The 9,634-nt window shown below is 46.3% G+C and overlaps 1 pseudogene across 1 annotated transcript; it reads left to right on the top strand.

Annotated features, from left to right (window-relative positions):
* The first annotated feature begins 33 nt into the window (after positions 1-33).
* Positions 34-548, top strand: LOC103270726 (annotated as a pseudogene). Its single transcript, XR_002482509.1, has 2 exons — positions 34-63; positions 111-548. The product of XR_002482509.1 is annotated as a 40S ribosomal protein S12 pseudogene (transcript).
* The last annotated feature ends 9,086 nt before the right edge of the window (positions 549-9,634 follow it).

The following is a 9,634-nucleotide window of genomic DNA, read 5'->3' as shown; positions in this document are numbered from 1 at the left end:
AAAAAAAAAAAAAAAAGTTTTAGAGCACTTTCCCTGCCGCCGCCGAGTCTCGCGGAGGCGGAGGTGCGGGTGCGTTCAAGATTCGGCGTCTCCCGTAATCCACCGCCAAGGCCGAGGAAGGCATCGCTGCTGGAGGTGTAATGGACGTGAACACAGCTTTACAAGAGGTGCTGAAGACCGCCCTCATCCACGACGGCCTAGCGCGTGGAATTCGCAAAGCCGCCAAAGCCTTAGACAAGCGCCAGGCCCATCTCTGTGTGCTCGCATCCAACTGTGATGAACCTATGTACGTCAAGTTGGTGGAAGCCCTATGTGCTGAACACCAAATCAATCTAATTAAGGTTGATGACAACAAGAAACTAGGGGAATGGGTAGGCCTGTGTAAAATCGACAGAGAGGGGAAACCCCGGAAAGTGGTTGGTTGCAGTTGTGTAGTAGTTAAGGACTATGGCAAAGAATCTCAGGCCAAGGATGTCATCGAAGAGTACTTCAAATGCAAGAAATGAACAAATAAAACTTTGGCTCATTTTCTTCAAAAAAAAAAAAAAGTTTTAGACTATCATCATTAGGGAAATGCAAATCAAAACTACAATGAGAAACCACTTCATACCCAATGGGATGGCTAACATACCTTTAAAACAAAAGGATGGTGACTCATGGCTGTAAACCCAACATTTTGGTTGGCTGAGGCGGAAGGACTGTTCAAGACCAGGAGTTCGAGACTAGTCTGGGTAACATATCAAAACTAATCTCTATAAAAAAAAGTTAAAAATTAGCCCAGCATGGTGGTGCACGTCTGTAGTCCCAGCTACTTGAGAGCCTGTGGTAGAAGTTTGCCTGAGCCGAAGAGGTCAAGGCTGGGGAGCCAGGATCATGCCACTGCACTCCAGTCTTGAGACCCCTGACTGTTGTTGTTGAAAAACAACAAACACAAACAAAAAATAAGAAGAGATGGTAAAAATGGAAAAACGGAAACGTTTGTGTGTTGGTGGTGGAATGTAAAATGGTACACCTATTGTGAAACAGTATGGTGGCAATTCCTTAAAATATTAAGTATAAAATTACCATATGCTGCAGCAATTCCACTTCTAAATATACCATATTTATGTGCTCATGCTCACAGCAGTATAATTCACAACAGCCAGATCCAACTCAACCGTCCATTGACAAATGAATGGGTAAACAAAATGTGGTACATATATACAATGGAATATTATTCAGCCTTAAGGAAGGTCGGGCTCGGTAGCTTAGCCTGTAATCCCAGCCCTTTGGGAGGCCGAGGCGAGTGACTGCCTGAGCCAGCAGGTTGGAGACCAGCCCGGGCAACTTGGTAAGACCTCACCTCTACAATAAATCAAAAAATTGGCCGGGTTTGGTGGTTCAGCCTATAATCCCAGCACTTTGGGAGGCCGAGGCGGAAGGATCGCTGGAGCCCAGCAGGTCGACGCTGGGGTGGCCGTAAGCGTGCCACTATACTCCAGCCTGGGCGATGGAATGAGATTCCAACTCAAAAAAAGTTGCCGGGTGCAGTGGCTCACACCTGTAATCCCAACACTTTGGGAGGTCAAGGCAAGAGGATTGCCAGAGCCTAGGGGCTCGAGACCGGCCTGGGCAACTTGGTGAGCCTTCATCTCTACAATAAATCAAAAAATTAGCTGGGTGTGGCAGCACGTGCCTGTGGTTCCAGCTACTTGGAAGGCTGAGGCAGAAGGATCACCTGAACCCAGCAGGTCGAGGCTGCAGTAGCCATGGTTATGCCACTGTACTCCAGCCTGGGCAACAGAGTGAGACTCCAACACAAAAAAAAAAACTAGGCTAAAATTCATTGATTGGCTGGGCACTATGGCTCATACCTGCGATTCCAGCACTTTGGGAGGCTAAGGCCAGGAGGTTGAAGTTAGCCTGGGCAACATAGCAAGACCTCATCTCTACAAAAAAAAAAAAGAAAGAAAAAGAAAAAAACTAGCTGGGCATGGTGATACATGCCTGTAATACCAGAGGCTGAGGCAGAAGAATCTCCTAAGCCCAGGAAGTTGAGGCTGCGGTGACCCATGATTGTGCCACTGCACTCCAGCCTGGAATAAAGAGTGAGACCCGAACTCAAAAAAAAAAAAATCTACCTACCATCAAGAAGCTTGCAACCGAGCCGGGCTCAGTGGCTCAGCCAGTAATCCCGCGCCTTTGGGAGGCTGAGGTGAGTGGATTGCCTGAGCCCGCAGGTTCGAGACCTGCCTGGGCAACTTGGCGAGACCTCATCTCTACAATAAATCAAAAATGAGCTGGGCGTGGTAGCGCGCACCTGTAGTTCCAACTACTTGGAAGGCTGAGGCGGAAGGATCGCTGGAGCCCAGCAGGTTGAGGTTGCGGTGGCCGGGGACAGCCACTGCACTCCAGTTTGGGCGACAGAGTGAGACTCCAACTCAAAAATAAATAAATAAATAAATAAATAAAAACAATCGTGGCAACACATGAAATTTACTATCTTGGTGGTTTTTCTTCTTTGAAAAACTAGCCATGGCAGGTCTTTCTGCCATGAATCTTCTTCCTTTCGCTTTTCTTTTTCTTGCTAATAAACTTTGTTTGAAAACTTAAAAAAAAAAAAAATTTACTACCTTACCCATTTTGTTCTGCTTTCAGTTCTTTGATTACATATCCAGAGGTGGGACTGCTGCATCATATGGCATTTTATATTTAACTTGCAGAGAAACTGCTGTCCTGTTTTTCACCACAGCTATACCATCTTACATGCCCACCAACAGTGCACAGGGTTTCTTTTCTGGTTTCTCCACATCCTCACCAACATTTGTTATTTTCTTTTTGTTTGACTGTAGCTATCCTAGTGAATATCAAGTGGGTATCTCACTGTAGTTTTTATTTGGATTTCTCTAATAATTGGTGATATGATCCAGACACTTCAGGAATAAGTTATTTCCATATTTCCATTTGACAAATAAATGAAGAATATTAAGTTGGATGATTTCTAAGGTCCCTTCCATTAACATTTGATGAAAACTATCTGAGGCAGAGTTAAATTCAAACAATTCACAGCTTATATGGAATTCAGAACACTAGGGACAGGAAAACAGCCAAGTAACAAGAGTGAAGTAAAATAACAAGAAGTCAAAAGGCATTTCCCAAATAATCACCCCAGAAAATGTGTGGTTGGATTCAACTAAAAAAGTTCAATACTGACTCACCATGATTCCCAAGTATGAACTCTCTGGGCTTCCCACATCATGAGCTGAGCAACTCACACTAAGTATCATGCTAGTGACTCATATTGCTGAAGAGACTGCTCCATGTGCAGAGACAAGAAGTCAATTAAGGGGTTTACAATGAAGTTCTGTTTAACTGGAACATTTTAAGTGGAAGTTAATTCCACATAAGTGATAACAGACATTTAATAACTACTTAGTGATCACATCTAAGCAAAAACATCACAGCAGCTGATGAACAAATAGTAATTTATAATTTACAAACATGAAAACAACTTATTTTCAAAAGAACTCTTGGCTATGGACAATATTTGAAAAACACAAAATAGGGCAACCCTTTCGGGTCCCCTCCCACTATGGGAGCTTTTCTGTCTTCTCAATAAATCCTGCTTTAAAACAAAAACACAAAATATAATTTGTTGTGAATCAAATTATAAAGCCTCATGGAGAGAGAATAGCTTAAAATCTTGGCCCTGTCAACCAATGAGGAAACAAAATGCACCACTGTGGGCTGAAGTGCCAATTTTCACTGGCAAAAAGCCCTTCTGTTTGAATGCAAGAACCTCAGGAACCAGCTGGAGAAGCGTGGGGAACCCAGGACAGGAATAATGCATTCATTCACCACACACTGTAAGTGGGACCCTCTTCATGCGGAAAAGACAGCATGCAAACATCTATCCAAAGCTGTCTAAGCTCAGGCCAAACAGACTGTTCCGAACAATGCTCAGTCTAGGAAGAGGAACATCCAAGATGACTAGGTTTATAACACAAAATTTCTAAAACAAACAAAAAATCCAATACCAATGGTAAGTGTGGTCTAGTACCCTTTCTAGAAGGCATCCTGGCAGTATTTATCAAGAACTTTAAAATGTTCATATCAGCCAGGCTCGGTGGCTCAGCCTATAATCCCGCGCCTTTGGAAGGCTGAGGTGAGTGGATTGCCTGAGCCAGCAGGTTCGAGACCCGCCTGGGCAACTTGGCGAGACCCTATCTCTACAATAAATCAAAAATTAGCCGGGCATGGTAGCGCGCGCCTGTAGTTCCAGCTACTTGGAAGGCTGAGGCAGAATGATCGCTGGAGCCCAGCAGGCAAGGCTGCGGTGGCTGGGAGCGGCCACTGCACTCCAGTCTGGACAACAGAGTGAGACTCCAACTCAAAAAAAAAATACAATAAAATCAAAATGATCCAGGCGTGGTAGCGCGCGCCTGTAGTTCCAACTACTTGGAAGGCTGAGGTGGAAGGATCGCCGGAGCCCAGCAGGTTGAGGCTGCAGTGGCCAGAAGCGGCCATTGCACTCCAATCTGGGTGACAGAGTGAGACTCCAACTCAAAAAAAAAAAAAAAGTTTATATCACTCAATCAGTTATTCCATATTTGATAATTTTATATAATTTATAGTATAACCTCTAAGTTGGAATATTGTGCAACCATTATATATTTTGTTTCAGAACAGACATCACAGGCCAGGTGTAGTGGCTTATGCCTGTAATCTCAGAACTTTGAGAGGCTAAGGCGGGAGGATTGTTTGAGTCCAGGAGTTCGAGACCAGCCTGGGCAACATAGGGAAACCTCATCTCTACAAAAGAAAAATCAAAAGAAAAAAATTAGCTGGGCTCGGTGGCTCAGCCTGTAATCCCAGCACTTTGTGAGGCTGAGGTGAGTGGATTGCCTGAGCCTGTGGGTTCGAGACCCGGCTGGGTAACTTGGCGAGACCTCATCTCTTACAATAAATCAAAAATTAGCCGGGCATGGTAGTGTGCGCCTGTAGTTCCAGCTGCTTGGAAGGCTGAGGCAGAAGGATCGCTGGAGCCCAGCAGGTTGAGGCTACAGTGGCTGAAGCGGCCACTGCACTCCAGTCTGGGTGATAGAGTGAGACTCCAACTCAAAAAAAAAAAAAAAAAAAAATTAGCTGGGCTGGTGGCACAGGCTTGTAGTCCCAGCTACTCAGGATGCTAAGGTGGAAGGATCACCTGAGCCCAGGAGGTTGAGGTAGCCATAAGCCGTGATTGTCATGATCATGCCACTGCACTCCAGCCAGGGTAACAGAGTATGACCCCAACTCAAGAAAAATCCAAACCAACAACAACAAAAAGCCCACAAGTCACATAACTCAAATGTCTAAAATTATGTAGACAAAATTCAAATTTATATAGACAAAATTCAAATGTCCATAATTATACCCATAGATGTAAATTAGTGGTTGCTTAGGCCTGGAAGAAACTTGGGGGGAGAAGTGAGGGTTAACTGCTAATGGGTATAAGGTTTCTTTCTGGGTGAACAAAATATTCTAAAATTGGATTATGGTGATGGCTACGTAACCTTCAGAATACAGTAAAAATACTGAATTACATCTCAAAAAAGTTGTGTGACTTATATCCCAAAAATCTGTTTTTGTTTTTTATTTATCTTTTATTCTTTTTTGAGTTGGAGTCTCTGTCATCCAGGCTGGAGGGCAGTGGCACGCCTCTCAGTCACTGAAGGCTCAACCTGCTGGGCTCTGGCAATTCTTCCGCCTCAGCCTTCCAAGTAGCTGAACTACAGGCACACGCTACCACGCCCAGCTAAGTTTTTTGATTTATTGTAGAGATGAGATCTCACCAAGTTGCCTGGGCTGGTCTCAAACCCGCCTCCAAAGTGCTGGGATTACAAACTGAGCCACTGAGACCTGCCCTTTTTTTTTTTTTTGAGTTAGAGTCTCACTCTACCTCAGCCTTCCAAGTAGCTGGAACTACAGGCACATGCTGCCACACCCAGCTAATTTTTTCATTTACTGCAGAGACAAGGTCTCACTAAATTGTCCAGGCTGAGCCGGGCTCGGTGGCTCAGCCTGTAATCCCGTGCCTTTGGGAGGCTGAGGTGAGTGGATTGCCTGAGCCCGCGGGTTCGAGACCCGCCTGGGCAGGCGAGACCTCATCTCTACAAATAAAAAAAAAAAAAAAAAAAAATTAGCCGGGCATGGTAGTGCGCGCCTGTAATTCCAGCTACTCAGAAGGGTGAGGTGGAAGGATCACCAGAGCCCAGTGGGTGGAGGCTGCGGTGGCCGGGAGCAGCCACTGCACTCCATTCTGGGCGACAGAGTGAGACTCCAACTCAAAAAAAAAAAAAAAATTAGCCAGGCGTGGTAGCGCGCGCCTGTAGTTCCAGCTACTTGGAAGGCTGAGGCGGAAGGATCGCCGGAGCCCAGCAGGTCGAGGCTGTGGTAGCTGGGAGCAGCCACTGCACTCCAGTCTGGGCGACAGAGTGAGACTCCAACTCAAAAAATAAATAAATAAAATCCAGATGGGGTGGGGCGTGGTGGTTCACACCTATAATCCCAGCACTTTGGGAGGCCTAGGTGAGAGGACTGCCTGAGCCCGCAGATTGAAGACCAGTCTGGGCAACTTGGGGAGACCTCACCTCTACAATAAATCAAGACATTAGCTGGGCATGATGGTACATGCCTGTGGTTCCAGCTGCTTGAAAGGCTTAAGTGGAAGGATCGCCAGAGCCCAGCAGGTTGAGGCTGCAGTGGCCAGGAACATGCTATTGCCCTCCAGCCTGGTTGACAGAGTAAGTCTCCAACACAAAAAAAAAAAAAAAAAAAGTCCAGATGAACCAAAGATTTGAAATTAAAAACTAAACTATAAAGTTAGAAGAAAATATAAAAATTTCTTTCTTAATAATCTGAGTAAACCAGGCACAGTGGTTCACACCTGTAATCCCAGCACATTGGAAGGCTGAGACAAGAGAACTGCTTGAGGCAAGTCTGGGCAACATAGCGAGATCCTGTCCCTACAAAAAAATCAAAAAATTAGTTGAGTGTGGTGTCACATGCCTGTAGTCCCAGCTATTTGGGAGGTTGAGACAAGATTGCTTGAGCCCAGGAAGTTGATACTGCGGTGAGCTGTGATCGTGCCACTGCACTCCAAACTAGAAGACAAAGTGAGATCTCACACACACACACACACACACACACACACACACACAGAGAGAGGCAATCTGAGTAGGAAGGATTTTCTTTTTTTTTTTTTGAGTTGGAGTCTCACTCTGTCACCCAGACTGGAATGCAGTGGCTGCTCCCGGCCACCGCAGCCTCGACCCACGGGGCTCTGGCGACCCTTCCACATCAGCCTTCCCAGTAGCCGGAATTACAGGCATGCGCTACCACGCCCGGCTGATTTTTTTATTTATTGTAGAGATGAAGTCTCACCAAGTTGCCCAGGTGGGTTTCGAACCCGCGGGCTCAGGCAATCCACTCACCTCAGCCTCCCAAAGCACAGGATTAAAGGCTGAGCCACGGAGCCCGGCTAGGAAGGCCTTTCTAAAGGGGGACAAAATCGCTGCGTGTGGTGGCTCAAGCCTGTAATCCCAGCACTTTGGGAGGCTGAGGCAAGAGGATTACCTGAGCTCAGGTGTTCGATACCAGCCTGAACAACAAGGCAATATCTCATCTCTACAATAAATCAAAAAATCAGCCAGGCGTGGTGGCGCACACCTGTAGTGACAGCTACTTGGAAGGCTGAGACGGAAGGATTGCCTGATTCCAGCAGGTTGAGGCTGCAGTGGCTGTGAGCGTGCCACTGTACTCCAGCCTGGGTGACAGAATGAGACTCAGACTCAAAAAAAAAAAGTCAATGAAGTGATATCCTCAAGTACAAACCTGTCACCGTTAGCTTTAACGTACAAGCCCAAACTTCTTGGGACATTAACTTACTGACACTTGGTCCAGTAAATGGGAAGAAATCAGTATGAGTACTAGACACATTACATCAAGGAGCATCACCCAGCTGACATCTTTACTCCATCTAACAGCCTACCTAAGTCTAGTGGGTCATCCTGGTGGAAACAAGATCCCTCAGCGTTGTGAATGTTATGCCATGGGTGGTCACTGCATTTCTTGGACTATTAAAACTACTTGGATGACTGGGCTCAGTGGATCAGCTTGTAATTCCAGAACTTTGGGAGGCTGAGGCAAGTGGATTGTCTGAGCCTGCGGGTTCGTGACCCGCCCAGGCAACTTGGTGAGACCTTGTCTCTACAATAAATAAAAAATAATTAGCTGGGCATGGTAGCATGCACCTGTAGTTCCGATTACTTGGAAGGCTGAAGCAGAAGGATCGCCGGAGCCCAGCAGGTTAAGGCTGCAGTGGCCGGGAGTGTGCCACTGCACTCCAGTCTGGGCGAGAGTGAGACTTCAACTCAAAATAAAAACTACTGAAGATTAGCTGGATTCAGTGGGCACCCCTGGAGTCCCAGCTGTACAGGAAGGTCACTTGAGCCTAGGTGGATGTTGCAGCATGCTATGAACTCCAGCCTGGGCAACACAGCAAGACCTGTCTCCAACAAACAAAACTGCTGAAGACTGGTCAGGTCATGGCTTCTAGTAAATTTACAACAGTGAATATTTCCTAAGGACCTAGGACTGCAGGTCCAGAAGGCCAATAACACAGAAAAACAACATAAATAACAAGCTTCTAGCTAAAAGCACAAAAGCAGGCCTGGCACAGTGGTTCATGCCTATAATTCCAGCACTGTGGGAGGCGGAGGTCAGAGGACTGCCTGAGTCCATGGGTTCGAGACCAGCCTGAGCAACATGGCAAGACCTCATCTCTACAATAAATCCTAAAATTAGCCAGGTGTGGTGGTGCACACCTGTAGTCCCAGCTACTGGGGAGGCGGAGGCAGAGGGATTGCCTGAGTTTAGCAGGTCAAGGTTGTGGTGGCCATTGAGCATGCCACGGCACTCCAGTCTGGGCAACAGACTGAGACTTTGACTCAAAAAAAAAAAAAAAAGCACAAAAGCTTCATCAGAAGTACTTCACTACAACCAGCAACTACAAATAATAAGTTATAGGCACCCAAATAATTGCTGAATACATGATGAACAGTGGACTGACTATTCAAGACAGACATTACTCCTGACTTTATGGAATATGCAGCACAAACAGTGAAATAGGTTTGTTTTTGGTTTTGGTTTTTTTTGAGTTGGAGTCTCACTCTGTCGCCCAGACTGGAGTGCAGTGGCCGCTCCTGGTCACCGCAGCCTCGACCCGCTGAGCTCCAGCGATCCTTCCACCTCAGCCTTCCAAGTAGCCAGAACTACAGGCACGCGCGACCACGCCCGGCTGATTTTTGATTTATTGTAGAGATGAGGTCTCACCAAGTTGCCCAGGCAGGTCTCGAACCCGCAGGCTCAGGCAATCCACTCACCTCAGCCTCCCAAAGGCGTGGGATTACAGGCTGAGCCACCGAGTCCGGTTGTTTTTTTTTTTTAATTGGAGTCTTGCTTTTTCGCTCAGGCTAGAATGCAGTGGCAAGCTAACAGCCATCGCAGCCTCGACCTGCTAGGTTCAGGCGATCCTTCTACCTCAGCCTTCCAAGTAACTGAAACCACAGGCATACACCACCATGCCCAGCTAATTTTTTTTTTTTTTTTTTTT

Source organism: Carlito syrichta, unplaced genomic scaffold (genome assembly GCF_000164805.1).
Source record: "Carlito syrichta isolate Samal-C Ts95f unplaced genomic scaffold, Tarsius_syrichta-2.0.1 Scaffold108005, whole genome shotgun sequence".
NCBI lineage: Eukaryota > Metazoa > Chordata > Mammalia > Primates > Tarsiidae > Carlito > Carlito syrichta.
Note: the sequence above shows the minus strand (reverse complement) of the source record. Positions and strands in the feature narration are given on the sequence as shown.